Source organism: Miniopterus schreibersii, assembly GCF_964146895.1.
Source record: "Miniopterus schreibersii genome assembly, chromosome: 14".
Classification (NCBI taxonomy): Eukaryota; Metazoa; Chordata; class Mammalia; order Chiroptera; family Miniopteridae; genus Miniopterus; species Miniopterus schreibersii.
The window spans coordinates 12500787-12525026 of record NC_138114.1 but is presented as its reverse complement, the minus strand read 5'-3'; the positions used below and the strand labels follow the sequence as shown (position 1 = coordinate 12525026).

The window sequence follows — 24240 nt, the reverse complement described above, 5'->3', positions numbered from 1 at the left end:
CAACCCTGAAACAGAGAGGGCAGCATTCTCTGTCCAGGGGGACCTCGAAGAGGCAGAGCCCTGACCAGAGAGAGAGGCACATGTGGACATGGCCCACTGCCTGTCGTGTCCCCTAGATGGCTGCTGAATCCTGGCTCCTCAGTGGGAGAGCCCTAGTCAGGCCTTCCCATATGTTTCCAGCAAGCCTCTGGTTAAGTCAATGGATATAGCACCTACTGTGTACCAAGACCTGCGCTGGGCAGGGCATAGGGTTGTCAAAACTCCCTGTGACATACTTTCCTCCTGTTGGGTGGGCAGGACTATTTTTCATAGAGCAAAGACCCTGGTCATAGGCAGATAGGTCTTACTCCACTGCAATTCCAGAAGGTGAAACCCAAGAGCTGAGTAGGGGACAAAAGGCAAAGGGAAGAAATGTCACTGAGTCCCTTGTAGACTGAGCAGCTGGGGCTAAGGTCCCAGGGTCCCCTTCCTCCAGAGAGGTGGGAGCTGGAGCCAGGCTTCCAAAGCAGATAAGAACAGAGGGCAGAGACATCTTGGGCAGGAAAGCCTTGGGGGAAATGGCAGGGTGTCCTTCTGCCTTCCTCCAGGTTTACCTGGCCTTGTGGTGTTGCTTAGCACAGCGAGCACAGTGCCCCTTGGGCCTGGAGGAGGAGGAGGGCTTAGGGGCCTTTGGGGCCATGCTTCTGAGAGCCCATCTGCATTCATGCGTCAGTTGTCCCTTTCCCTCCCTGCTGCTTCCCTGTCTCCTTTGACAAACATTTCCTGGCAGCCAAGTCTGCGCCAGGCCTGTGCTCAGTAAGGCACATCCCTGGCCCTGGAGACATGCACAGCCAAGCTGACTTCAAGCAGCATCTCAGCTTGGGCTGAGAGTCCAGGCTGAAGTGAGGCCCAGGAGAGGGGCAGCCACTGGGTGGGGACCAGGATTCAGTAGACCCCACAGGCTGCCCTGGGTTCTTGGCAAGCTTAGGCACATTTTTCCCCAGATGGGCAGATGTCTGAGCATACTGGGTACCCAGGACAAGGGGCGCAGAGAGCTGGCATCTGGGCCACAAAGAGCATTGAAAGACCTGGCCTCTCTTGTGATAGAATTTGAGGGTGTTCAACCTGGAAGGGTCCTATGGGCTCCTGGTTGGGAAGCTCCTATACAGAAAAGGGAGGGAGATCGGGTGGCCAGTGGTTGAGCTGGTGACACAGGCCAGCCAGCCTGCCACCCATGACTAAATGTGGATTCTGGCCTGGGGTGGCTATAAAGCTACCAGGCTAGAGTTCCAGAATGCTGCCTAGGCTTGTGTGTCCTTGCCTGGGCTTGCATGCCGCCAGGGTCAAGAGGCTCAATACTGCATATAGCTGTCTTAGAAACCCTTCCTGGTAACTTGTGCCCTGGCCGCCCACCAGGGCTGAAGTCGGGCTTCTGGCTTCCACTCTGCTCACTTCAGGCCCACAGACCTAAGGGCTTTAGCTTCCTGACCAAGTCCCTCTCAAAATGTGCTCCCTCCAGGCAGAACCTCAAGCTGAGTCCGCAGACAGCCCCATCAGGGCCTGTTCAATTGGAGTAGTATAGACAGGTGTCCTGCGCTGGGCAGCCCCACCTTCCCAGCATGCCCCCCCCCGGGACTGCTGTGAGTTTGGCTGACAGCCTTCATGGGGAGGTCCTTGAGCTGCCTGCCCATGGTACAGGCAGGAGCCCTGAATCCCAGCTGTGTACCTGTTCCTGGGGTGATCTCAGGCAAGGCCAGCCCATGCAGCCCCAAACCACCTCCCTCCTGCACTCCTTCTCAAAATTGAGCTACAAGAGGCTTTTGTCCATGGCGGGCCTGCAGGCAGCTGGCAGAGTCCTCCTCTCCCTGGCAGTGCTCTCTGAGGCACCTGTTTGCAAAGCAGCCTCGAGAGAGATCTGGGCTGCCACGGCCTCCTAGGAAACCAGGAGGGGTAGGAGTGGGCTTTTCTTCAAACCTCTCCCCCTCACCAACCTCTCCACCCCCAGCATATCCCCACTGGTGGACAGGTGAGCTCCAGCTCCTGAGGTGCAGAGAATGAGTTGGGTTCACCTCGAGACTGTGGGTAGCCCCACAGCACCCTGGCCCGAGCTTCCATCTCACCTAGGCTCCTGGCACTTTTAGGACCCAGGCATGCAGAGCTGGGGTGGGATGAAGGGGTCTTGCTCTGAATGCTGTGCCCTTGGTTTGACATCACCTTGTCCCTAGTGTGGGGGCTGTGCTGCCCGGCTGGGAGGCCACACCTCTGCAGGAGGTGTCACACTGCTGCTCATCTCTGACCACTGGCAAGTTCTGCTTTGGAAGCCTGAAATTTGTCCCACTTCAGCTTCTCCCCTTGTCCTAGGACCTCTGGCATGACTCAGAAATGATCCTGCCCCTCTGCCCAGAGTTGGGGGAGGCAGTGATCCGATTGCTTGGAAAGGGGGAGGGCTCATCCTGCTCAGCTGTGTCTGAAGTTGTGAGCTCCTAGGAAAAAAATCCCACTGGTACTTCTGTCCAGGCCCCTTGCTAGGAAACAAATAGCTGGAGGTATAGAGGTCAGAGGCCAAAGGCCACTGAGCAGGCCAGAGCAGCCTGTCCACTCCTGCTCCGCAAAACTTTGGCACTTCTGAGGAGGCCTCCATGGGCCCTCCCTATCTCCTGGGCTGGGTGGGACCTGTGGGACAGGAAGCCAGGGCGGGCCTAGAGGATGGGACTCGGGGTGAACTGGGTCCGAGCCAGGGATGAGGCGAAACCCAATGCTGGCCTGGCCCCAGGGCCACAGCCACACAGGTCACTCGGCCTCAGTAAGTGGCCACCGCCCCCACAACAGGAAACCCTGCCCAGGCACCCCCCTGTCCCACCCTATGTTCCCAAGGGTGGTGCTTCTACGATTTCCCGTGGGAGCTGCTGCCAGGAATCGTGCCCTCTTGAGAGAGGAAGCTGAACCTCAGCTCTGGCCGCCCTGCCTCTGACCTGTTCTGACCCCCTCCCGCTGGTAGAAGCCCTGGGTCCACGCCCATTCCTCACCCCACACATGCTGATGACTGATCTTCTCCCAGACATCCAGTCACTTTTAGGGGCTTGGAAAGAGAGACCTCTCGGTGGGGCTAGGCCTGGGAGCCCAGAGAACACAGTTTTTGGTCTAGGATCTGCCACCAGCTTGCTGGTCCCTTGGGCAAGTCACTGAACCACTCTGGGCCTCCTCTGTAGAAAGAAAGGTGAGAGAAAGAAGCTCTGCCCAGCCTTGAGCATCCCATGGGATAAAGGGTTTGGGGGTAGGATGAATTTTGTACCCTATAAGGACAACCAGGTTTGGGATTAACTGCCTAGACTCCTGTCATGTATCCCAGCCAAGGGCCCTTTGTCTATGATGACCCTTAAACTGGGAGAGAGACATGGGTGGCTGCTGGAGTCCCCATGGAGGACAGGGCGATGCTCCCATGGCCCCTCTGTGGGTCATCCATCTCTGACAACATATGGCAAAGCTGGGTGTCTCTGCCCAGGAAGGAGCCCTCCCTTCTCCCTCCTCCCTCGTCCGTCTCCCCAGGAGCTGGGAGGTGGAGCTTCGGAGACCCCTCCGCTGTGATTAGGCATGTGGGCCAGGTTAGCAGGCCTGTGGCTGGAAGCCAGGAAGGGGCAATGCTGAGGGCAGGCTTTCCTGCCACCCTCGATCAGGGTAACAACACTTAATGCTACAGACACTTCGATAGCACCCTGTGGAAGAGCTGCTTTCATACTTTGTCCACAGAAGTTCATGGGCATCATCACAGCAGCTCCAAGAGGTCACTACTCCTGTTGTTCCCCTTTCCAGAGGAGGCAACTGTGGCACAGAGAGGCGAATCGACCTGCCCAAGATGGTTACACTGGGCTTTGCACTGGGCAGCTGGCCCCAGAGTCAGTGCCCTTGGCCACCACACTGCGCTGCTTCTCTGACCCATGACACCTCCCTCACTGGGCGGCCCCCAGCCTAAACCCAGCTTAGTGTCAGTCAGGGCTGAAACGCAGCATGAACTTTTTACCCAAGGGGGCTGAACGGAGAGTCAGGACACCAGGGTGAGTAGACCCAAATTGCCATGACATTGGTGGTTAACACAGACGCAGCGCCACCCTGAGCTCGTGGACCAGCTGAAAGTTTATCAGCAACAGGGGAGACCACGGGTCCCAACAACCCAAACTCCTCCCTGTGGGTGGTAACAGCTCAGCTTCCAGTGGCCCAGGACACATCACCCCTCTAAGCCTCAGCTTCTACATCCGTCATATGGGCCTTTCAGAGCCAGTGTCACAAGGATCTGTGAGGAATCTTCAAGAAGTCGAGACCCAGATGTGTAGGGGAAGGTTATAGGTTGAAGTTGACTGAGGCCTTGAATATGAGGCTGAAGAGTTAGAATTGGACCTCATAGACAGTGGGAGCCATTGAAGGTTCTAGGACAGAGGAGTAATGCATTCTCAGGGAGAGGAACTGGCAGCAGGGAAGCCTGGCATGCTCTTCCAGGTGTGGGGCCTGGACTCAAGAGGGATCACGTCGCTAAGAAAGTTGGTGGATGTCAGTGCCAGCTGGGCTCCACAAGCCTCAGCTTTCCTCCTGTAGACTGGTGGTCCACAGGGCAGATAGCTAGCACAGACTGGGAGTATGCAGATACTATAGGGAGGGGCCGGGGTCAGCACTAATGCGGTTTCCTCTGCGTGTCCCAGAGTTGTCCCCCACCCCACACCCCCAGCTTGGGGTTGTCTGGGTTTCCCACCCAGCCCTGGGTGGGGCCCCACTACTTCTTCCTCCCTCTGTGGCTTTCTGGTTCTAAATGGGAGGTGACTCTGGTGGCTGCAGTGGGTTGCGGGGTGTGAGCCAGGGTGGGGACATGGGCTGTGGGTGGAGTCACAGGATGGGTGGCCATGAGTCAGGAATTGCTGGGCCTGTGTGTCATCTGGCTGCTTGCTGTTCTGGCTTCCCTGAGCCTGTCTGTCTCAGCTCTCCCGCCCACATCTCCCTGTGGGCTGCTCTGCTGGAGTGACAATGCACTGCTTCCAAGAGCTTAAAGCCCACGACGGAGAAGTCAGGGAACTGGACTTAGGTCCCAGGCCCCCTCAATGTGCAGGGAGACCTTGGGCATGTCCCCTTCTCTCTGAACCAGCTTCCCCATTGAAGAGAAAGTGTGGGGCTGGCTAGGGGTTCTCCACCACACTGCTTTGGAGCTGGAGCAGCTTTGAAAGAGAGCCCACCCAGACCAATTAAATCAGACCCTGGGGGCAGGGCCTGCAGCCCTGGGGGAAACCTCTGGTCTGGATGCCTCTGAGGGGCTGCTCTCCGGGAAGCACCACTGTGGACCAGGGTATGGATTCTGGAGCCCAAGGCCTGCGCTGAGTCCAGCTCTGCCACTTCCTAACACTGGGCAAGGGACTTCAGGCTCTGGGCCTCTGTTTTCTCATCTGTGAAATGGGGTAACATTATTTATAGAACTGCCGTGGAGACTGAATGGATTAACTATATAAATAGTGGTCTGTTAGATCTGGCCCAGTATGGACATAGTAAGCCCTATGCAAGTGTTAACCTCTGTGGTCTCTGATCTAAATCTGTTTTCATACCACACCTCCCATCACTGCTCTTTCGTTCATCTGGGAAACATTCTGGGGGCTCGTACCTGCAAGCCCTGTGCTGGGTGCTGTGGGCAACAGGCAGAAACCTAAAACGGGCTGGCCGTGGCCCCTCCTCTTAGTCCATCAGGGGTCAGCCTCAGCAGACGGGCTCTGTCAGCCCCCAGGAGTGATGGACAGGTGTGGGGGCAGATCCCCCAAGAATCTAACTAAGTTGCTGGGCTGAGGGGGTCCCTCTTTCTGAGAGAACACAGGGGAAACCCAGACTCAGGGAGGAAGGAGGGGCATCCTCTGCTGGTCCTGAAGGCCTTGGCTGGGAAGCACCTGGGGTCCCTGGAGGCTCCTGGCGGGAGCCCTGGGACGCTCTGGCTATGTGGTGGCTCAGACTGGCTGGGCACTGAGGCTGCCTGGGAAGGGAAGAGCAGCAAAGGCCGGCAGTGAATGGAACAGAACAGGGACCTTCCTTGAAGCCCGTCGTGGGGCTGGGCCACATCCTCCATCTCCTAGAGCCCTTTCAGCAGCCCAGGATTCAGCAGGCATCATTCCTCCCACGTCGCAGACAGTGATGGAGGCTCCAGAGGACAGGGAGGCACTTGCCCAGGTTAGGGAGAGCGAGGGGCAAAGGCAGGACTGGAGCCTTGCTCTGTGTGAGCAGGATCCAATGGGGATATTTGAGCTTCCCTGGGCAACGATGTGGGTGGAGTATCTCTGGACAGGTGGCAAAGCGCAGTATGAGGATTAACACCCCCTACAATCTCCAGCCTTCCCACCGGCTCCCCTGCAGCCGCCACTGGGCTGCGCTTGGGGGAGAGCTGGCTGTCCTGCAAACAGGAAGAGCTCCCGTGGCCTGGCTCCTCCAGGGCCAGGGGTTGGCCGGCGCACTTGCCCCAATTAAACCTTCTTCCTCCCCATTGCCCCATTGAGTAAATTGAGGTGGGGGAGGCACAGGGACTGGACTAAGGCCACACGGCTTGCAAGCAGCAGAGCCAGGATTTCCTTCAGGCCTGGGTGGCATTAGTGCTGCGCTCAGACCCACCACCTCCCGCCAGCAAGAACAACCCTTTCCTTTGTCCAGCATTTGTAAATCTGGGCCTTGGCCGTCACTGCAGACTGGCCCGGCCCACATGTGGCCAGAATCCCAGAGGGATGCCTGCTTGGAGAGGGTGACCGCCAGGGGACTGGCCCCTGGCCCAGGAATGGGGTCACTGGGAACACTTGGTGCGAGGCGGTTTGCATGTGCCACCGGGAGTGCCTGTGCCCTTCAACCTCTTGATTGTCTTGCCTGCCTCCTCGAGTGGAGGGAGCACAGGGCCTAGAACCAGGCTGCCCCGCGGAGCAGACAGCTGATGGTACTGCCCAGCCCTGTCCTAATCCTGGGTGTGATGTCAGCCCAGCTAATCCTCCAGCCAGTGTAGCCCAGATGAGGAAACAGCCTGGAGGGACAGGTGACTTGCTCCTCAGTCCAACGCCAGAGGTACCTCGGGTTCTCATCCTGGCCTTGGGCCCATCCCTGTCCTTCTCTGGACTTAGGTCCCCTCCTCTGTAAGGTAGCAGGCTTGGACTCAGACCTCCAAGGACTCTCCTGAGAGCCTCTGCCAGGCCCCGTTAAAGCTGCAGGGGATTGGGAATTGGGGACATCCCAGGGGTGTTTCTCCAGGGCAGCCTTCATATGGGTAGTACAGGGCTAGGTGCCAGGTGCCAGGCCACCACAGGCAGAATGGACAGAGGTGAGAGACAAAGCCCTTAACAGAGGGCCACTGACAGGAAATTCTCTTTTAACCATCCTTATTGGGAGTGGCAAATGCCCAGGTGGGTGCCAGAGGCCCTGGTTTGGCTAACTCCAGCTAGGTGCCCCTCTGGGCAAGACCTTGGCCCCGGACAAGGGGGAGGCCCTGCCCACCCCATGAGGCCTGATGAAATGGAGGGTGTGGAAGGGAGCACCTGGCACAAAGCTTGCACCTGTGGGAAGGGACTGGGGGACCCTCCTCTGGGAGCAGGTGACCCCTGTGAAGCCCATCTTCAGGAAGCAGATCCGCTGGGCCTGCCCTGAGTTGGCTCCAGAGGGGCCTGAAACCAGGATTCATCTTCCCAGAGTCCTGGGCCTGTCTCCATATCTGTGGTAAGGGGTCCAGTGCCTCCACCCCAGGCCAACCCCAAGTTTGCACTAAGCCGGTGATAACAGTAACAGTCCTCTTTTGTTGAGCATTTCCTGCCAAGTGCAGCATGGGAATAATGTTAGGTCCTTACAGTTCTGTGAGTGTAGGTACTTGTTATTCCATTTTGCAGCTGAGGAAACTGAGGCCCAGAGAGGCTAAGTTTATTGCCCAACTTTACACACATCAGTAAGTGACAGAGCTGAGGCCCCAGCTCTGCTATATAAGAACCTAAAGCCACACTATGCACCAATCTGTGCTGTGCCCTCACCCTTGGTTAGAGGAGAAATTGTTGATTTGATGACTCGGGGGAGAGGGGAGGAGGCCCTTTCCTCTTTGTCTGGTGTGAGTGGCCCACAAGCCAGAGCAAAGGCTTGTGGTTGGTAGGAGGTGTAGGCTGGAGCAGTCCGGGAAGGCTTCTGGGTGGGAATGTGACGCAGATTTACAGCAAAGGAGAGCCAGTCCCTGACTGGGGCCTGTGTTCAAATTCTGATGCCACTACTTACTGCTCCGTGCGCTTGGGCAGGGCCCTCCCTCTCTGTTCTCATTTGCTCCTTTGCACAGGCCCAGTACCAAGGGGCTGAGGTGGCTTGGTGGGGCAGGGCAAACAAGTGTGCACCATGAGCCAGGTACCTGAGAGGCAGGGTGGGCGGACATCGTTTCTTGGACCTGGGCGATGCCCACTGAGTGAACGAGGACTTGCGGGCCTGGCAGGGTCTCTCGAGCAGGTACTACTGCATCATGGCCTTGAACACAGCAAATCAGGATTGGGCATGGGGTGAAGTCCTGGAGAGGCCCCCGGGATGTGTCTGCATGTGCCCAGGGATGCTTGTGCCCCTGCCCCATGAGTGCAGCTGTCCACTGCTCACTGGTGCCACCTGTAATTCTTTCTTCAGCCCAAAGCTTTTCTCCTGCCAAGTCTCTGGACCTTTGGCCAGGAAGGTGCCCTTCTACGTGTGAGACTCTACCCTAGAGTATGATGCCCCTGACCCCCATTTTGCTGCCAGTCTGAGCCGGGTACACCCTCCAGCACTTTGTCTTGGAATTACCCATCTTTTTTTGGGCCTTGCCCACTTTGCCTTAGACAGTGTGCCAGCACCCTTGGGGGGCACCCAGGTTGGCCTTTGGCCCAGCTTCCTTCCCCCCCCCCACCCCCAAATCCTTTCTCCCGTTTCCTCCCCTGGCAGACAGTAGGCCCTGTCATTAGTTGTTGAAAGAAGGAGATAGATGGATGGACAGGTGGGTGGAGTGAATGAACAAATGCAGGAACATCCCTTAGAAATTGGCTTATAGCGCCAGTTTTCAAAATGATGAAACCAAGTCTCAGAGATGTTAGGTGGGTGGAAAGTACAGTTCTAGGAACCCCTACCTTTCCCCAACACTCTCTCTCTGGTCCCCCCTGGTGTCAGGGGTGACCTTAGTTTGCACTGGCCTCTGTCCACTGAAGCCTTTTCCACCTGGGGGCATTCCTGAGGGCCCCGCAGAAGACTTGCCAGGCCTGCACTTGGGCCTGGTATTCCACGGGTCCTCAGCAGGTCAGCCGAACCCTGCTGGGCTGCCTTTCCTAGGGTTCCACAGGAGAGGCAGGAGAAAAGCCCAGGGGCATGTAGCAGGGGGCTGGACTTCCGTGGGTCTGGGAGTGGACAGGCTGTCAGAACAGCTCAGAATATTCTCAGAGGAAGTAAAGACAGACAAGGTATTGAGTCAGGGGCACCTGGTGGCTCTCAGGCAGCCCTGCCCAGGAGGGCCCCTCAACCCCAAACAACCAACTCACTGGGGCTGCTTTCTTTTCTGTTCCTTGAGGCCAGCTGCAGCTACTACTCTTCTTTGGTGGAAAGACTCCGGATTTCAGTTCTCCGCTGAGCATTCAGGGCCACCCAAGCACCTGAGCTCCACTCAGCTATGCCTGGAATGAGTATGACAGGGGTGTCCCAGCTGGAGAGAGAACCAGGCACCCAATTTTGATTGTGGAAAGAGAATGAAAGGAACACCACCAAATATTCTGGAAGTTCAGAAAGGGGAAAATCCCTTGGGATGGGGGGCTATCGGGAAGGCAACCTGGAGGAAGTGGTCCTTTGGGCTTTGAGGGGTGGACAGCGTTCTGATGGGTACCTCAGCGCTGTAGAAAGTGCAGTTTGGGGTGAGGCGCATGTTCTCCCACTTGCAACTCCGTGACCTCTGGGCAGTGTCTTGATCTGTGAAGTGGACGTTATAGCTCCCTGACAACAGGGTTGTGCTGAGGGTGGAACAAGGCCTGAGAGCTGCTGGGACTGAGGAGGAAGAGCCCTGGTAAGTGGGAGAATTGCCGTGTGTGTGGCACAGGGTGTGTGTGTGTGTGTGTGTGTGTGTGTGTGTGTGTGATTAGCAGCAGGTGTGAGGAGCTGCCTAAAGGAGGCCCAGAGGTGGCATCAGTGTCACCCCTTCCCCACCCACCACACTGGCTCCCACTAGGCCCAGGATGCTCCTCGGTCTGGCTCTAACCCACATCTGGATGCCTCCCCCAGCCCCCTAGCATGGTGAGGTCAGGGAACATGTATGCCAGGAATGCGGGAGGCGGGGCGACCAGCAGGGTCTGGATAACCATCGGGTAAATATTTGCCTTGCTCCTGGAGCCAGCACTGGCCGCCAGGGGAGGACAGAGCCTGCTCCAGGGTCACGTAAGGGGAGGCTTCCCCGGGTGGGTCTCAGGTGTGGGAACCCCTGTCGCCCCAGAGAGCCTGGGAGGTGGGTCAGAGGCTACCCTTCCTGAGCAGGGCCAGAGACAGGGCCCCTGGCTGTTTGACCCCTGGCCAGCAGCTGTTTGGTCCATCTGTAAAATGGGCATAGGGACAGCTGCCAGCCCAGCTAAGTGAGGAGGGTCAGAGTGGCCGGAGCTGGTTTGGATCAGGTCAGCCAGTGGAGTGGCAGGTTAGGTCCCGTTAGGGGGCTCATATGACCAGGGTTCTGGCCCACAGTTGGCCACTTACGACCTTGAGCAGTTACCCCTCCCCCAAACTTTAACAGTCACCATTCGCTGGCCTGTCCGTTACTCCTTGGCACCTGTATCTACATACCCAATGTCTGGTTAAGCTCTCACAGCCACCAGGGCACTAGGGGCATACCTCTACGATTTAGCAGCAGGTGACAGGAGCCCTGAACTCCGACGGACAGGTGCCATCAGCATAGCCCCCTGCTATAAAGACCACACTGGGGCAATCAGCCTCCTTCCACAGTTGCCCACAGGGCAGCCTGGAGCCTCCCCTGGTGGGTGAGTAGCTGAAGGAACAATTAGTCCTTGTTTAGAACAAAGATGGGGGCTCAGAGATGCCAAAGACTTGCTCAAGGTCACTCAGCAACAAAGGGCAAGCAGGGATTCAAACCTAGCTCTACCCACCCTTTTCCTCGACCTCACCACTGAAGACAGGGCCTGGGCTCCAGCCCAGAATGTGGGCCCCAACCCTTGGCAGCTATACAGAAAAACTAGTCACTCAGCTGTAGGCTAGAGCCACAGGCACAAAGCGTCATGGTGCCCACATCCTAGACACCCGTGGCACAGGCACCTCTGTCCTCCTGGAATCTGGGACCAGCCAGCATCGCTTTGAGCCAGCCCCAGCCCACCTGGCCTGGTGCCTCCCTTGAGCCCACACCCTGCTTTTCCCAGGGGAGCCCAGAAGCTGGAGGGAATGGAAAAGTGGGTGTGGTTGGGAGTACCCATCTGGGTCCTGGGACAATCTCCAATCCAAGTGACATCTGCCATGTCCCAGATGCTATCTTGCTCTGCAGGGTGGGCACCCGTGACTGCTTGCCCTACCCTGGGAGCTCCTGTCACAGTGAGAGTGAAAGCACATTTCCCCCGCAGTCTGCATGCTGCCTGGTCAGCAGTTGCCCTGTAGTCAAGGCCTCACCCTTCCACCCACCCCAGAGTGAGAGTTCTTAGCTAAGGAGCCCACAAGAGCCCTCTGGGCAGTGGGGCACCACCCCAAGGGGAAACTGGGTGCCCCCCCATTGACCCCAGGCTCAGGCTGCACCCACCTCATGGCACCAAGTGCCTTTTAAGCAGAGAATACTCCCCTGCAGTGACCCACATTGTGTGTGGCTGTGGTTTGGGCAGGCTGTGAGCAGGACATCCAGGTGGTCCCACTGTCCTCTTCTTGGTCTCACCAGGTGGCCAGACCCATACAAGGTGTGACCCTCACCTAAAGCCACCAAGGGTGGGGATGAGTGATATTGCCACTGTGTTCACAGCCTGACCCAGGCCTCAGCCCCCCACTTGTACTCCCACCTGACTGGGCACCCAGTGTGAGGGGGTTCCCAGCACCGTGACAGGGAAGCTTAGGCACCCAGCACTGGTTCTGAGCAGGACCAGTGAATAGTAGCCCCAGGGCTGGGCCGGCTGTGAACTCCCTGGCTGGTCACCTGGTAGTAGGCAGAGTATGAGTGGGGGCAGACCACCTGCTCAAGTCACGGTTCTGTTCTTATTTTTAGCTCCTTGTTACCTGTGTGTGACCTTGGGAAGTTATGGGACCTCTTTGGGCCTCAATCATAATTTGGCGATGCTAGCTTAGTTTCTGCCTCATAGCATTTCACCGATGGTCAGAGAAACACCCTAGGCAGAACACACTATACAACCCAATCAAGGTGAGCATCCTACTCCTCTGTCTTCCCAGGTGGGAGTCCAATGCAGGCCCATAAGGAGGGGGGTCAGTCCCCCACGAGGGCCCAAGCTCATATCCTGGTGTCCCTGGTGTGCCCTCCCTATGTGACCTTGACCAGGTCTGTTTGTCCCTTTGCACAAGCCACACCAAAGAACTGGGGGCGGGGGCAGCGAGGCACACTCGTGCACTGTGAGCCGGTCACCTCTGAGGCAGGATGGCGGGCCGTCGTTCCTTGAGACCTGGGTGATGCTCAGGGAGTGAGCAAGCACTTTCCAGCTCGGGCTTCTGTCTCAGCTGCCATAATAATTATTTTCTCTTGTCAGTGGGTCTGCAGGCCAGCCTGCCTTTGGGAAAGACCCGAGCTGGGGGCAGTAGGGAATGCAGGAGGCTGATTCCACTTCTGCCCCAGCCAGTGACTTGCTGGGAGACATTGGGATGGGGGCCGTCGCTTCCCCTCTCCAGGCTTCAGTTTCCTTCTCTGTGATGTGTTGAGGAGTCACGTTTACCGGTGCGTGCACTTCCTCTCCCTCTGTTGGCCACGGGCTTTGTCCTGAGCTGCGCTCAGCCCTGCACGTAGGTTCCCGTTTCTAGGGGAGGGCTCACAGGTGTACCCGACATGGTAATTGCCCAGAGCCACCAGCAGGGCGCTTCAGGGCTGCGACTCAAACCTGGGCTCTGTGGCTCCCACCCTGCAGCCAGGCCTGTGGGTCTACTCCTTCTAGTCTGCTGTGGGGCCCCGTGGGCAGTGAGCGGAGGCGAGTACTGGTGGCCTTTTGAGAAGATGGACCAGCTGGACCCCACATAGTAAAGATAATCGTGTCCCTACAGCCCACTGCTTCCTTGAAGCCCAAGCCACTGAGAGAAAGGGGGTGTCCATGCCTCTTCCCTCCTCTCATCTCCCCATACCCAGCCCCAGCAGGTCCTGCCACTCTGCCTCTGCTCCCTCTGCTCCGAGCACCTGTCTCTGGCCTGGACCCCTAGAGCAGTCTCCCCACTGATTTTCCTGCCTCCTACTGTCTCTCCCAAACCTTTCTTTCCCAGCAGCCTTGGAGATCTTCTCAAACTAGAACTAGGGTCATATCCCTCAGCTGCTCAGACCCTCCTGTGGCTCCTGTCCACATTCTCGACAGTTGTTCCTGCGTCACCCCCTTCCCTCCTCCCTCACTGCACCCACCACACCACCCACTCAAATCCTCCACTGGACTAGGCTTTTCCCCATCTTGAAGTCTCCACATACACTGTTCCCTCTGCCAGAAATGCTGTTCCATGCATCTTGACCTGCCTCTCTCTGGCTCATCCTTCCAAAGAGGCCCCCCTGAACCTTGAGTCTATGCTGCACAGCCCCTGTATTCATTGTTTCTGGCAGACACCACTTTTAATTTAAATGTATTATTTGATTATTTGCTCACTGTCAGAATTTTCACAAGGGCAGGTACCACTATCCTGTTCACAGCTCTGGTGTTTGTTAAATGTTTCTTGAGTGTGTGAATGATGCCAAGTGCTCGGTCACCATATATCCTGAGATCCTCCCTGAAACACTGGGAGAGGTATTCTGATCCCATTTGACAGGTGAGGAAACTGAAACACAAAGAGATCAGGAGCATATCCACAATTCATAGCTGGTAACTGACATATGTGGGTGCCAGGGGCCTGTTTGTGTCTGGCACCCCATCATTTTGCTCCTTTTCCTCTCTGTCCTTCAGATTCCCCGTCTGTGACGTGGGGATGATTCGGTTTGCCGGCAGTGCGCTTTTGGGCAGGTGGGCAGCTGGGCTGTGACAGCATGCTCGGTTCCCGGGCCTGAGCCAGTGGACCCCCTGACCGCCCCTTCTCGTTGCAGCAGGATGGGGAAGGAGTGAGGCGGAGGTGCCACGAGCTGCTGACCGACCTGTACGTGGGACGCTGGTGATTCTCGGGTCGCTGAGGTAGGTGTGCAGCTGGGCTGGCAGGGTTGGCTGGGCTCTATGTTTGGGGATGGGGCAGCTGTGTCCTCAGTCGGGGACAGGTGCTGGTCCCAGCACACTGCGTCTGTCACTGGGCCCTATGCCCTCACAGGTGAGATTTGGGGCAGCCACCCTGTTGAGGCCTTGTCAGCCCCTGAAAGGGCCCCCAGGGGCCTCTTGGGCCTAATGTCTCTCCAGAGGCTGCCAGGGCAGGGGTGGAAGGATGTGCCCAGGGAGAGGGGCAGGTTTGGTGTCCCCAGGCTTGGCACAGCAGCCCTATCCATACCACTCTGAGCCCCATGCCATGCGGGCCTCATGTGCTGGGTAACATGGTAGCCACACAGGAAGAGGCCTGTGAGCAGAGGTCCGTTCACTGACATGGGTGCTATGGCTGCCCATCCTCTCTCCCACGAATATACCGAGGTGGGCACATGAGTGCTCGCAGGTCTCAGGGCACTGGGGTCAGAGTGCCTGCATTCCAGTCCGAGCTCTGCCACTTGTCCACCATGACTTTGCACAGTTTCTGTGTGCCTCAGTTTACCTGTCTATGAGAGAAGGATGGGGATTGCAGCACCTGCCCCACAGGTAAATGCTAAGGGCATGTTAGCACTTCCCTCAAGGATGCTGGGACCCTGGCTGCTTCCCACATGCCTCCCCGAGGACCAGCAAATGCCAGGATGGACACAAACTGCTCCTCCAGCCTGAGGAGGGTCCCGGGCCCTCAGGGAGCTCCCGAGGTCCTGCGGCCACGCCTGGTAGGCAAGCCTCTGTCTGGACATAAGCGTGTTTTATCACAAAGGAGCATTTCAGGGTTGATCGCACCTGGCCTTGTGCCAGAGGGTGACCTATGTGATCTCTCTCTGTAGCTCCCAATCCAGAGATCCGAAGCTTTCACAGAGATGTCAGGTGGCCCGGGGCCCTTCGTCCCATGGTTCCAGTGCCCAGCTGGGGGAGCTGGAGTCTTCGCCCTTGCACCAGGCCCTGCCGATTCGTCTCCCTGCTGCCCCGAGGCTTCTCTTGACCCCACTGCTCCCAGTGCTGAGGCAGGGCCAGGTGACCCTAGGGATCCCCCTTGCTTCCCTCTGGCTCTGGAACCAGGAAGCAGAACTTAGTCTTTCTTCCTGCTGTCGGCGATGTGACCTTGGGTTAGTCCTTTCCCTTCTAAGACAGTCAGTTCTCATCTGAAAATGAAGATAAATTACACCAGCAGTGCTGCGAGGCTGTTGTTAGGAGGCCTGGTATATTTTTAAGTGGTATAGCTCGATGAGACTGTATTCATCGTGCGCCTTAACTACACGTTTCTTCCCCCTGTTCCCCTGAGGAGGTGCGTTTAATGCCTCACTCTCCAGAGGCTCATGGTAGTTAAGAAGCCCAAAGAGCTGTAAGTGGTGGAGCGGGGATTTGAACCGTGGTCTCTTGGAATTAAGCATCTCACGGTGCTTTAGAGGCCAGGCTGGAGCCACGGGGCAGACTCATGGTAGGTGCTCAGGAAGCCACCTCCGTGTCTGCCTTGTGGCCTTTGCCCAGGCCTCCAAGCCCGGCTGCCCTGAGAGCCAGAGGGTGGCCCCTGAAGGCTGGCAGCCTGCCCCTCCCCAGAGGGCCTGCTGGCAACTCAATAAGGCTGCGGGAACCCACTGCTAATTGTGAGGTAACCTTTGAAATTCTCCTTCACGGTGGGTTCTCTTTTCGGATGTTTTTCAAGGTAATTCATTCCCTTTCCAGAAATTGCCAGTGGCGGAGCATTAGGCAGCTGGTAATTAATCATAGGAGCGGCTTGGAGTGTATTCTTTAAAAAAAAAAAGAGAGAGAGAGAGAGAAACAGAAGGCCTTGGTGGAAAAAGAAAAGAGATCCACTCCAAGGCGAGGTGGTAATCAATACCTCTGTGGCCTAGAAACACTGGGAACAGGAATGGCGGGTGGGTGGCCTTCCCCCTGTCTTCGCGAGGCTGGCAAATGGCCAACACCTGCAGCAGCTCACATGAGGCTCTGCCCAGGACCACCAGCTCCCTGTATGGCTTTGAGCAAGTCACTGCCTTTCCCTGGACTCAGCTTTGCCACCTGTAAAATGGGTGACGGGCAGGTGTCAGACTAGGACAGGATATCATGATTATACTTGCTCACTACCACATCCTAGTGCCTGGCACATGGTAGGTGCCCAGTTGATATTTTATTAATTGAGTGGGTGAGTGAATGAACGATTATCTTGGGTCCTAGTTAGCTATCATAAGTCAAGGAGGTGGTATTGGCTGGAGGACATCTTTTCTCTTAACTTCCCAAGGGTCTGAGCTTTCTGGAGACTTTTTTTAAAGCTGCTTTCTGGGTAGAGAGTGAGTTCCTCGTCACTAAAAAGTGTGCAAACTGGGGCTGGGCCTGCACAGGGCACTCAGGCAACAGATTTGAAGTGCTCAGAGCATTCCTGAGTCTGGGGGAGCTCACGACACTCTCTAGGGTGGACACTGGGGAGACTGGATGGGCAGAGAGGGAAGCCTCTCCCCTCTGGAGCCCTTTTCCAAAGACCCCCGAGCAGGGCTAGAGGCGGTGGCTGAAAAGTGGGGTTGCCCATGCAGGACTCAGATGCCATGGTGCCCATTTCCCTGGAGAGAAGAGGGTGTGCAGGGGTGTGTGTGCACGCTGGTATGTGCCATGAATGAGTGTGAGAATGTGTGAGTATGCAAGGGAAGGTACCCACGTGTGAGTGCCACCCCCGCCTCCATGTGTAGCCCCCGTCAAGACCCTAGCACCTCAAGCTACCTCCACACCGGGCTTGGCTCCGGCCTCACTTTCAGAATGGCCAGCGGGGTCCTGTCACCGCACTGACTATGCAGAATTGACTCTGGTGGGACAAGATGGGCTCCTGAGGGACCCCAGAAGGGAAGCATGCCCAGGTCGAAAGTGCTGGCCTCCTGCCCGCCTGCTGGCTATCCTGGCAGCTCCCCGCGGTCATGGAAGGAGACAGCTCTTGGAGGCCCGTGCCTCCTGCTCCCGACTCCCAACCTCTGAGCGCCTGGTCTGGAGTGTCTGGGTGGGCCCAGTGCCCCCTGGAGAGGCAGGCCTACCCTTGGGGAGTCCTCGGAGCAGCCTGGCACATTTGGTCCTAGTTGCTGCTTTACTTCTTCTCTCCTTGGCCCCCAGACTCCCCACTCGGGTGTAGTGTGTGTGCGTGTTTGCCCTTCCACGGAACTGTCTCTCTCTGTTCAGTTCTCTCTGTGCAGGCATCTCTCTCCTGCCCACCTCCCCTCTCTACTCACAGCCAGCCCTGCTCTGCCTCCTCTGAGCTCAGCCAGTCTCTCCTGTCCTCTCACCACCCCCTCTGGACTGTCTCCCCAGGGCCCGGGACCCTCTCACCTCCTCCCTCCTTTCCCTTGGAGTCACTCCTTGCCAGGCATGCAAGCAGCACATCTGCTGTCACCACCATCATCGCCCAGACTCAGTAGAACTGAGACCTCCTGGGCTCCCAGCCTGCCACCCTTCACCTTGTTTATCCAGCTCTGGCCGTCTCGCAGCTCCCTCCCTCCAGCTCTCTGGAGGTGTTCGGGCAGCTGCACTTTCTGCTGCTTGGAGGCTGTGTACTGTGTGTGGCCAACTGCTGGGGGCGGCCCCATCCCATCCTCGTGGATCCGCCACGCCCACCGCTCAGGGTGGAGCCCTATCTCCAGGCGCAGAGACACCTGCTCTGGGCTGTCCTGGGCCACTAGCCAGGGGCTAGAGCAGGGGAGCCTGAGGGGGCCGCGTCCACTAGCGGGCAGTTGAATCCCGATTTCCCTCCAGCACTAATGAAATTCCTGTAATTAGAAGTGAGGTGTCCAGAAGCTGGCTGCCTAACGGAGCAGGCGTGTGCTCGGGAATAAATAAACTGTCCTCCCAGGGAGAGAAGGCGCCAGTGGGTGGGCTCCTGGAGGGCAGCCGGCCTGGAGTCTGAGTGATCTGTGAGGTGGGCCGGTGGGCCCTGGCCGTCGGACTCCCCTCCCCTCACCTGCATGCTGTAGGTGGAGCTCCTGGGTCCTAGTCCCTGGCCAGCAGTCTTCCTGGGGTGCCTGCTGTGTACCCAGCTGACTCAGCCTGGCATTCAAAACCGCCACCATCTGGCCCTGCCTCCTCTCACAGCCAGATCACACACGAGCGTCTGTCAGTGCCCTGGGCTACAGCTTCACTGTGCCCCTAACCCCACCTTTATCGAATGTCCCCACTGCTGCACCTTTGCTCCTGCATTGCCCCCTGTCTCAGAAGCCCTCCACCCTTGTTGCATATGCCTTGGACCTCTTGGAGCCTTCCTCAAACCATGCTTCCTCCACAAGGTCAGACGTGGCCTCCGTCCCCATTGGGCCCCACGGCCTCCACCCCTCAGAGCCCCTGATTGTTTCCTCCCTGAGCTCTCCTAACTCCAAACCCCCCCTTTAAGCCCTTCCACCCTTCAAAGAGCTCATCAGACCGCCACATCATCTTGGACTTTGGATTATGTATTGGAATCATAATATATTGTCTATTTTACATTCTTTCCGCCTACTAAGTGTTTGAGAGCTGGTGTGTATTTCACATATTTACCACGTTGCAGGCCCGATGTTCAGTTGCCACATGTGGTTCCTTTGCAGGCGGAGAAACTGAGGCTGGGAAGGCAGTCTTGCAGATGAGAGTTTACAGAGCAAGTATGCTCTTTGTAGGCCAGGCTGCTTCTGTTCTGCAGTCCAAAATAAGGGACGGAGGCACACCCCACTGGTCAAAAAGGTAAATTGAGGCAGGCAGGGCTGTGACTAGTATCCAAGCAACCAAACCTCAATAAAAAGAGAGGGCAGATGATCACAAGGGTTCCTTCCATTCGCCCCACAGCGGGTTCCAGTGCTCCAGGGCTTTACCTGATCCCCACACAGCCCTGAACAGGGTGGCTGCCACAGGCTGTGCCTCATGGGTCATTCTGGCCCCGGTCACTCCCAGCTTCTGAACAGCACGCACACAGCTTAGAATGCAGAGGCCTTGGGGGTGACAGTGCCCGGCTCCTCCATGAAGGTAGGGCCTCCCTGTCCTCCACATCCCCCCCATCATCCAGGATGCATTCTGAATTGCAGAGGTGCCCAGAGAGTGTCCCTGGGAACCCAGAGGTTCCCCACAGGGTGGGGGCTGCCTGGGCAGGCAGGAATTGTCTTCCGGAGCCTTGCCCTACCCCTGCCAGCCTGGAGGGGCTCCAGCGACAAGGTGTTTCTTAGGAGCCAGGCTGGCAGGGGATCAGCCCCTCCAGAGACACCCCCCAGCTAATTTTCCCCTTTGTTCCCCACAGCCCCTTCTGCTATTCTTTGCTGCCTCTCTGTTGACAATCTGCTGAAGCAGGGTGGCCGGAATTCGCAGAAGGTGCTGGGGCTTGTCCTCACTACATGGATGCCCCGCCATGGGCAGGGCTAGGGCCACAGCCTCAGGAGTAGCTGCCTCCACAGGGCTGCCTCCTCCCAGCACCTGGGGGCTACAGAGCTTGCATGTGCTGAGCTAGCCCAGTGAGACACAGCCACCCCTCCTTCAGCCTTTCCTGTCTCTGCTCCTCCAGGCCTGCTGCCTGCTGTCTCCCCCGATAGACTATAAGCTCCTGAAGGCTCAGGCAGGCTTGGAACCAGTCCTCAGCGCAGTGCCTGGCGTGCTGGTGCTGAATGGCAGCAGGAAGCCAGCAGGCACCCAGCCCATGTGCCCCCAGCTTCCCCTGCGGATGGCAAGACTTTATTCCGTATGCCAGTTGTCAGCGTGCTGGGCGGACCGTGTTAAGGATTCTGAGGCTGCACACAGGCTCTGTGAGAAACAGTGTCACGCACTGCGTGGCACAATTTGCCCTCTCAGCCCCCACTCCCTGGGCAACAGGTCCTCTTGTCAGATGTCTCAGTCCTGGGCTGTGGACAGTGCGGGCATTGGGAGGAGGCAGTGACCTCAGTGTGGTCCCACAGGGGTCGCCCCAGAAAACCCTTGAGAGCCCCTGGTTACAGGGACTGCATGTGCACCACCACCACTACCCCACTCCCTCCACCCCCAGAGCCAGTTAATGGGGGTCCATGGCCGCTTTCCCCTCACATCTGTCTTTCCTGGTAAGTGCCGTGCACCCTTCTTCAGTTCCGGTTTGGGAAGCAGCACATCTTGCCTGCCAGCTGTTCGGGACCCTCCACCGCTTCCCTGAGGCGTCTGTGGGGACCTCTTTGAGAGCCTAAGGGAGTGTCTCTGCTTCATAGCCTCAGTGGAATGCTCCCGTGGTGCCCTGTCCGTCTGGCCCGTTCTCCGGTGGGACAGTCTAAGTAATGTGTAACAGCTCACTGGGTGGCCTGGTGAGCTCTCTCAGCCCCGCACCCAGCCAGACTCCCCTCACAGCTCCCTCCCCCCCACTCCCAGGCCCTGTAGCTGCCTGGGGAGCCAGCCCCTTGAGCCCCTGCCCTCCCAGCCGAGGCACCCAGCCATCCCCTGGCCCACAGCTCCAGAGTGGCCAGGGATTGAGCCGGGAGGTTTGTGATGAACTGGAACCGGTAAACAATCTGGAACGTTTCTGTGTGTGTGGAAGAAACACAAAGAACACCATCGCATCCTTTAGCCAGCTCAGCCTGACCTCAATCACAGCTCCGGGAGGGCTGACCAGGGTCACCTCGTGCCTGCCAGGGCTCCTCCAGCTACTACTTGCACACCTCCCTGGCTGGAGAGCTCACCACCACAGGTTCACTCGTGTGAATTTAAGTGTGGTAAAAAGGATGCAGGGTGATGTGGTTAAAGCATGGGTTTTAGGGACAGACAGACAGTTTGGGGTTCAAATCCCTGCTCTGCTGGGATCTATCAACTGGGTGAGTCTGGACACGTGACGTCATCCCTGATGCCCTCAGTTTCCTCATCTGTAAAGTGGTGAGAAGCCCGCCTGCCTGCAAGGGGTGCTGTGGGGATGGAATGCAACGCTAGCTGCACCAGTCTTCTCTCTCAGCAGTAGACCGATGCTCTCAGGGCGCTGCCTGCTACCCCTCAGCTCTTGAGTGGGCACTTTCAGGGTGATACTTCAAGATAGAGACACGACACATACGGGCCACCTGGGTACTTGTTTAGATGTAGACTCTCAGGCCTCTCTCCTGGAATCTCATTCTCTGGGTCTGGAGTTGGGTCCAGGGCTCTGCATGTTTAACCATGCTCCATACAATACCTGTGACTGGGCGAGCTGGGGACACCAATGCCCACAACGGAGAGCTGGCCTTCAGGTAGGACCCTGGGCCAGGTCACAGCCTCACTGGTTGAATTTGGCAAAGCCTGTCCCTTTTTGTGTCTCGGTTTCCTAATCCGTAAACCAGAGGTTTAAATGATCTGTAAGGGCCCTTCCTGCTCCTAAAACACCATGGTGTTTATTTTCACTCCCATGGAGTTCAGTTAATGCTATAATAATAATAGAATATAAAAATAATAAAATGGCTTGTAAGAAACCATTAATATCAGAAAGACATTCCCTGGTGTCCCCTCTGCCAGGCTCCTTGAGGCAGCCCTGTGGGTTTCAGCCCCATCCCCTCTGGCCACAGAGCACTCAGGTCAACAGCCACCAGCCAGGCAGAGAGCCCCAGAGACAAGAGCTGCTCCTTCAGTGTGATTCGACATTTAGTGGTAGTTCCCGGGCCTCCCAGGAGGCGAGATCAGCAGGCATCTGCCAGGTCCACTCAGATCTGAGATCACTTCTGCAAGTTGAGCTGGACCACCAACCCAAAGCCAGCTGAGGGAGGCAGGGTGCAGAGGGGTCACCTCACTCTGAGCGGCCTTGGAGCCTTGTTAGTTAACATACTTGGAAGCCTGGAGTGTCAGAACTGGAGGGTGGCCCTGTGGAACCCCTTCCTTTTATAGATGAGGAAACCGAGGCCCAGGGTAGAACATGCTTGCCAGGTCATTCATGGGGACAGTGGGGAACAGGCTCTGGAACCCAGATCTCTTGGTGTACAGTCTGGCCCCTGGGCTGTGCCGTTCCTCTCCTTGGGTGGTCCATCTGGATGGGCAGCCCCAACAGACCTGAGCCTTACACCAGCCTCTGCAGCCCCTGGGAAGAGACGGGGCCATCTCAGGACAGGGACCAAGGGGCCACCTGCTCCTGAACACTAGGGCCTTTTGACCCAGACTGTCGGCCTAAATCAACAGACAGCACTCGGCTCCCAGGTCCTCCTGCCCCAGCCAGGTCAGCCACCATGGAAGTTTTCCAGGAATATCCACACAGAGGGTGACATGCTCTCAAAATGAAAAGGCTCTCACTCACTGGCTCCCTCCCATTTTCCACTCACTGTTGCTCAAGGGAGTTAATAAGCAGAGGTGAAGAAGCGGCCCTGTCCTAATAAGACCTTGCTTGAGGCAACTGGGCCCTGGCAGGTAAGAGTGGAGGAATTATTCACAGCTGGGGCCTTCACTCTTGGCCTGGGATGATGACCGGGGCCCGGGGCTCGGGGGCTGGGCTGCACTGTCACTCCCATGAGGGACCAGAGCTGCTCTGGCCACTGGCATCCTTCTTGCACAACAAGTCTAGAGGGTGGGTGGCTCTGTCTCCTCCCTGGGCTTGGAGCCCAGCTGAGTCCTCCGTTTATCCCTGGCATCTGGTACAGGGCCCAGGCCTTTGCATAAGCCAGTCTCTCCTCCCTACACTCTGTAGTCAGTAAGGCAGTAGCATGTGGTAAGCACCTACTGTTTGCATGGGTCTGTACTCAGCTCTTGGGGAAACAAGGGAGCAGAAGATTCTATGCCAGCCCACATGTAATGCAGTCTAGGCCAAAGCTTCTATGCAGGGAACAGAATTAGTGGTACCCAGTGCCCCTGGGGCCAGGGAGGTGTTGAGATCCAGGAGGAGGCCTTGTGGAATGAGATTATAGAAAGCTTCCCAGAGGAGGCTGATTGGAACGGATTGACAGGATTTCAAGATTTGGGTGGGGCTGGGGTGAGATAGGAAAAGCCACAACATTAGGGTAAGGTGTCACCCAAACCAGGACCCTGGATACACGCCTATGTTAATGTGCTTTATATGCATTGTCTAATTTAATCTTCATAGAGCTGTTTTGCAAATAAGTGAACTGTGGGACAGAAGTTAAGTAGCAGGCCCACTGTCATACAGCTGCTGGGAGGTGGGGCCAAAAATTGATCCCAGCTTCATCTGACTTTCAAGCCTAGTCTTCAGCCAGACCCCAGGCACAGAGCACCCACTTCTGTTGCAGGGGGAGAACCTCCTGCCAACCAGGGTGATCAGAGGAGGCTTCCTGGAGGTACATTAGTTTTGTCTAATTAACAGTTGTTGGTGCCAAAGAGTCGAGTAGGAGGAGGGGCTGTGATGAGGTCCCATGGTAGATTGCACCTCTAGCGGCTAGGAGCCAGTGACGGTTTTGATCTGTAGAGAGACACAGCCACTCTCACGGGGCTTTCATTGAAACCAGCATGTCAGCGAAGACACTGAATGTGGGCAAATGGGGGGTCCGTTCCCTGGGTGCTGGCAGGGAAAGGGTGCTCATCTTGGGGACCCCCTTTGTAGCAGAGATGACCTTTTATAAGTCTGGCTTTCAAATGCAAGTCAAGTGGGCTTGGGGTTTGGAAGAGCTCAGAGTTCATTCAGAAATGGAGGCAAGCGGGGGGTGGGAGAGGCGAGGGGGAGCTGGGGGAGGGTGCAGGGGGCACAAATGGTGATGGACAGAGACTTGCCCGGGGGTGGTGAACACACAATACAGTATACAGATAATGTGTTGTAGAATCGTGCACCTGAAACCTGTATAATTTTGTTAGCCAGTGTCAATAAAAAGGAAAAAAGAAAGAAATTGGGGGGCGGGGTGGGAAGGACGACACTGAAAACATGTGAAATTCTGGAGGCAAAGTGTTAGGACTGGGGGAGCGAAGGAAACAAAGGAACCGACAGCTTCCACCTCCTCTGGACGGACTAAACTGAGGCCCAGAGATGGGAGGGCTTGTCCGAAGGGGCCTGGGTCATTCAAGAGGTAGA

General features: G+C 57.0%; 1 protein-coding gene across 4 annotated transcripts in view; it reads left to right on the top strand.

The window, feature by feature from the left end:
• ZMIZ1 (zinc finger MIZ-type containing 1) overlaps positions 1 to 24240 on the top strand; it is a 220876-nt gene that overhangs the window by 70869 nt on the left and 125767 nt on the right. For 3 of the 4 annotated variants that reach the window (XM_081157616.1, XM_081157613.1, XM_081157615.1), the window contains exon 3: positions 14195 to 14279. The gene's annotated coding sequence lies outside the window, so the exon portion shown is untranslated. The remainder of the gene's footprint in view (positions 1 to 14194; positions 14280 to 24240) is intronic. The other variant, XM_081157614.1, reaches the window with a different exon arrangement.